General features: G+C 34.4%; 1 protein-coding gene across 4 annotated transcripts in view; it reads left to right on the top strand.

Annotated features, from left to right (window-relative positions):
- The first annotated feature begins 5,219 nt into the window (after window positions 1-5,219).
- Window positions 5,220-6,000, top strand: part of LOC118741257 (protein timeless) — a 37,192-nt gene continuing 36,411 nt past the window's right edge. For all 4 annotated transcript variants that reach the window (XR_004993263.1, XR_004993264.1, XM_036473167.1 and 1 more), the window contains exon 1: window positions 5,220-5,653. The gene's annotated coding sequence lies outside the window, so the exon portion shown is untranslated. The remainder of the gene's footprint in view (window positions 5,654-6,000) is intronic.

Here is a 6,000-nt window from a genome sequence, read left to right as displayed (position 1 = left end):
TGTGAGCGGTAGTGGGAGAATGAATCTTTTTACTATACATATACACTACTGGAATAAATTTGGAGTGCTTTGAGTGCTGCTTTTATTACAAAAAAAAGAACAGTGCTGACATCGACGTATATGTACATAACTTAAAATGGGTACCGTATTGGCTGCATTCGTCACATTCGCCCAAGAAAATGTATAAAATCGAGTAGGATGCTTGCTGGCCGTAGGAATAACTTACGCCGCACAAGAAAGTTAAAGCAGTGAGTGGCGTCAATGTCAATGCCATTAGTTTGGTGGAAATTGTGAATAATTTATGCACGCAGAGATGAAACTTAAATTCCGAACTGCGTCACTTGGTCTGACGTACCAGATTATGCCTGATATTGTACTAAATGAGCTGCTGTGGGAGGCCTTTGCTAGTTTTTAAACGCACAGAAAAATTACATGCAAACATTTTAAATTTTGTCTCGACTTGCTTTTTAAACTAAACAACTCGTAGTTGTTTGCAAATAAAACCCATTAGTTAGGCAGTTGTGCAATTAGTTAAACTACGCTTTAGCAATACTTCACTGATATACAAAAAATCGTATGTACATACATACATACATATGCACACGTAGGTATGTAACGAATATAACGAATTGATGTGCTATATCATCATTATGGTTATTTATTTGTCTCATTGAATAGTGCAAAGTAATTGTTTAGTAGGAAATTAGCTACATCCACATACACACACATATACAGTAATATGTATATTTGACGTGTCGACTGAATATCGCTAGCTTATAGCGGTACATTTATTCTATATTCTTCTATTGTGATACTTTTTCAAATAACTTAGCCCCTGAACTCAATTTGAGATTTAAAAGAAGTGACAACCCCTTAGTTTAGAAATGAAGCCCTTTCGAAACCATTACGATTGATACCCCTTATTGCAATACTTCATTGAATATTTATAATTTAAGCTTTCAAATAGTTGGCAACCTTTTTAAACCGCTTTCGTCTGATACTCATACTGTGATACACACGTATGTATTCATATTACCTAATTCCTATAATTCAAGTTGAACTTTAATTTTCAAATATGTGGAAACCCTGCTATACTTATATATGTAGCTTAGAAAAAAAACCAAGATTCTTTCGTTCAATACCTATATGTACTGTAATAACTCATCTAACTTATAATATAATTGTGTTTGAAATTAGGTTTAAAACAGGTATTACGTTTGATACTTTAATTTAAGTATAATTAATTTGATTCGACTGTTAAAATAGGTGGAAACCCTCTCCAAAATATTTTCAAACTAAAAACTTATTGAAACCCCTTTGGCCTAACACCCATATTGTGATACATATTCCAATTACCTAATTCCTTTAATTCAATCAGAATTTGATTTTTCAAACAGTATATTGTATTAATTTATTTAAAGAGGATTTAAGAGGAGAAACATTATGAACATAAGCCCTACATACATTTGCACTCCTACGGCAAGTACGCATCGGCTAAGAAAAACAGTTTTTATATAAAATGCCATACACTGTTTAATTGTTTATTAAGTAATCGGTCACATTGCCTATTGTGCTAATGTTGTGCGAGATGTCGTCATTACTTATGACTTTATCAAAGTCATGCCATGGAAAATAACAGGGCAATTTGCTAATAAATACAAATGGAAAACTAGAAAAGCAACAAATTGCATTGCGCCGAACAAAGAAGATTGAGAATAAAGAAACTTGTTGGAAAAGCGTAGCGTGACGCAAAATTTTATTACTTCCATTAAGTCAACATTACAGAACGTTTCGAATAGAGGATTTAAGAAAACTTATCTGAAATAAGTTTTCAGGGAACGAGCAAATAACTAGCCAGTTACTTTGCTCATTTCTTATTTGATGTTAAATGAGCAATTTCTGTTTTACGGTCGAACATAAGTCACAGCAAGCGAAGAGTTTATCTAGTAAATAAATCACTATTACCCCATCAGAACTTAACTTTCAATTTTATATAAACAACTCTTCAACTTCCGCACATAGAATCTGTGGGGATCGGACTTTTTGCCTGGTTGAGAAATTGATTCCACTTGGCTTAAGAATAATCCATCCTTTTCTCGCTTCGATGCTGAAATTAAACTACAACTAAAACAAGGAATTATTTTTTGCATTATCATTCGACTACATATTCATAAATGTATGTACATTAGGGCGGTCCAAAAAGGCATGTAAAAAAAAAGTAAAGTCGGATTTTTTTTGCTCTCACCCCCTAGAATTGTTCTATATTGAAAAAAGTATACCCCTATTTTTTTATTTTAAAATAAAAAAATATTTAAAGGTCGCTCAAAGCGCTCAAAGTTTTCCATGTATTTTGTATGGGAAAATAAGAACTTCTCGTGGAAATGGTATGGAATTCTTGAAAATCAATATTTTTCGATCGTAAGATTGTGTTTCTCTTCAACAGATTCCCAATAATAAAACCCAATTATTTTTTAACAATTTCTTCTTAGCAACTATATTTTATAGGACCGCCCCAACCCCTAGAAAATGCCAGAAAATGCAATGGGGGATAAATAAAAAATCTTCATTATTGAAAGATGGTTAAATAAATAATTGGGTATTGTTATTGGAAGTCTCCTGAAGAGAACCAGAGTTTTCCAATCGAAAAATATTGATTTTCAAGAATTCCATACCATTTCCACGAAAAGTTGTTTTTTCCCATACAAATTACATGGAAAAGTTGGAGCGCTTTGAGCGATCTCTAAATATTTTTTGATTTCAAAACAAAAAAAAAAAAACAGGGGTATACTTTTTTCGATATAGAACAATCCTAGGGGGTGACAGCATTAAAATTCCGACTTTACTTATTTTAAACCACCCTAATGTAGGTACATTGGTATTCGTATGTTTTATTTACTTGTACGAAATGTTTTGGCCCTAATGAAAATACGTATACATATATGTATGCATGTATGTACTAAATTTATTGTGTTCATGAAGGCATACTTTTTCTTAGAAATATTATTGCTATTCGTATAGTTATGTGCATACATACATATATGTATATTCATGTACATCCGCAACGATTAAAAATTTGTTTGTGAGACATACTAGACATACATACAAGCGCAATGCATGCATACATTTGTATACGACTGAAAACATACGATAGGTATTCTAAAAGTTGGCGAAAAACATACCAAAACAAAAAGCAATAAAAAATATAAACAAAATACAAATCGCGCAATGATGAGCTGCAAGAAAACATAAACAGGCAGTTAAAGAGGCCAAAACAAAAGTAAATTGTTGGTGTTGGTGGGTTAGTCGGTGTTGCAGGGGCGTATGAGTGATTATTGAAAGTGGTTTTCGCACATAATCTTCAAAAGAGGCACAACTCAAACATATAACTGCTTGTGGATCGTACAGATTCAACACGTAGAAAAATTTATTTGCATTAATTGGAGATAATTCCTACGAATTGATTTACGCAAATATTTTTGAGTTGTGCCCATTTTGAAGACGGTGTGCGAAATGTACTCTGAAATTTTAAAAGTTTCTCATATCTTTTATTTATTTAACGTTTATAGTTTTTTTATAAAAGAATAGCTTACCATTCAACCAAAACCATGTAAATTTAAATTTACTAACTATGTGCAAGGTTTCTAAAAATTTCACCTATTTCAACAAATGTGCATCACTTTTTATTCGGAATTTTTAAAAAAAGTTTGAAGTAACTAGAACTTATAGTTCATTTTGGATTTTTTTTTGTGGATGGTATTGTGAATTTTCCTCCATATAAAAAAGTTGTCGAACATACTTTGTCAAAATTTCCAAATTTTTTTTACAAAGTTTGAAATTCGGAATTACATGGGTTTAGGTAGATAGTGAGCCATACTTTAATAAAACAATAAGAAACACCAAATAAGCAGAGGCAAAATAACCAAAACTAGGTAAAATTTCGTGCCCCTATTTATTCTTCAACCACTGTACGTGTTGCCACCTAACCTTAAATATAAAGGTTTTTATTTTTTAAGTGATGGAAATCTCAAGATATCATACTCAGGGCATGTTCTGCAAATCTGCAAACCCCAGCGAAAAATATAAAATAAAATTTATATGGATCGAAAATATTCTTTAAAGCTTGCTACATAGCTTAACTTAGTGTTTTAAAAGTTATCAAATCATCTATGATTACCAAAGGAAAAATTTCGTAAACATAATGAAGTATTTTTTTTTGGAAATAGTTGCCGGTTTATTTTAAATATGAAATATTTTTTTCGTTTTTTAAATTTTCAACATTTTGGATTTTATTAAGGAAAAAAAAGACCGGTTTGTCTGCAAACGAAAAAAAAAGAGCTTAAAGCGTTGTTTTTTTTTTGTAAAAATAATGGGTAATATTTCTCGGTAAATGGTCGGAATCAATATTGAGCCAGTCGAACGGTATCACATCGGCCCACTTAAGTTCTAAGTGCAGCCTTCGCAACCTAACCTAAACATTGTACGAAAGTAGGTTTTTAGGAGGCTTTTCTAAAAATACTAACTTAAGATTTGTCCTTATTTGTAACTGCCCTAATACAAAATGTAGCCTGGCAACTCTGTTGGCATATTTTGGTATTCCTTCGGTTTTATGAACTGACCACCCTCACCCTATCATCCTATCACCCTATCACAACATATCAACTTCGGATTTTTTATTGTTTTGCAACTCGAGCGCCAACAACGACAATTAATGACACCAACGACAACGGCAACTTTATATTTCCGCTGTGTCTCAACCGCTTTTTGTGCACACAATCAATGTCAATTTCCTCTCTTTCGCCCGTCAAACAGCAGCAAAAACAATGCGACATACACACACACCCTCGCGCGACAACAAACCAAAGAATGCTTAAAGTAACAAAGCTCAGAATTATTTGTTAACACACCGCACAACCAACCAGTTTACTTAGCTTCCCAAACGTGCGCACGTTTCAGGTACACGTGAGCCGAGCAGGCGCATCGCCAGCGCCGCAGAACGTTTTCCATAACGTGCCGCAAGTTGAAGTGGGATAGAAAATGAGTAAACTTGGCACTCGGATACGATTGAATAAGCAGCTGGTGAAAAGCTTTCTCAACCTGGGGTCGCTAGCTATGCCGCACTATGGGTGCAAGCGTGTGTGTTTGCTAAATGGGAAGCTATTCTACTCGCAGAAGCTTTATTATACCGGGGCTGTGAGAACGTTGCGCGCTGACCGTTTTCGCTTTGGCTCATGCAAGTGCATGTGAGCTCGAAAGCGAATGCAAATTTGCAGCGCCGCAAAGGCTTCGAGCGCCACAATGATAATTCACTACAACGCGAACTATCGCCGCAGACGGATGTACGTGCGCGTGCAAAAGTCGAAAATATTCTGAAAAAATAATTTTCAAATATCTCACAAGTATAGCAATTGATTTAAGGGAGAAAGAACCCCAAGCTAAACTGCAATCGGTAGTGAAGTTACAGTTCTAGTTACGAGTTGTTCTACAGTTCAAATAAAAAGTTGTACTAAGCTCAAAACTCAGTTCAAAAACATTAGCAACAACGCTTTGAAATTTAAAGTACAAATTGATTAAGTGGAAAGGCTGAGAACATTTCACGATTCCGCGTGTGACGATGCATTGTAATTGAATCGCTGCTAGCTCGTCGATTTGTTGTGTAAGTGCTGGTGGCATGGTTGTGGTGGCGGCGGGGGCGGGGGCGTTGGCGATCAAAGTGGCAGAGGTAGTGAGTGTGGGTTAGCGCTTGAGAAATTGCATGGACGTTCTTGGCAAACGTTGAATCTCAAGAAAAATGCACTAAATATGAACTGAAGTGTTTGAAAAGTGATATAGGCCGCACTTCTAAAACATAATAAACAGAAGAAAGTTTAACACGAAATAGATATACAAACGTGTATGAAGTCAGTAAACTAAGCGAAATAAGTAATAAATAAAAAGGAAAAACAAAAAATTAATCACCTTGAAAAACTTTACAGCTCGCTTGAAATGTGTCATCGTTGCACT

The sequence above is a fragment of the Rhagoletis pomonella genome, unplaced genomic scaffold (assembly GCF_013731165.1).
Source record: "Rhagoletis pomonella isolate Grant_MI unplaced genomic scaffold, Rhpom_1.0 Rhpom_scaffold_00006, whole genome shotgun sequence".
Classification (NCBI taxonomy): domain Eukaryota; kingdom Metazoa; phylum Arthropoda; class Insecta; order Diptera; family Tephritidae; genus Rhagoletis; species Rhagoletis pomonella.
Note: the sequence above shows the minus strand (reverse complement) of the source record. Positions and strands in the feature narration are given on the sequence as shown.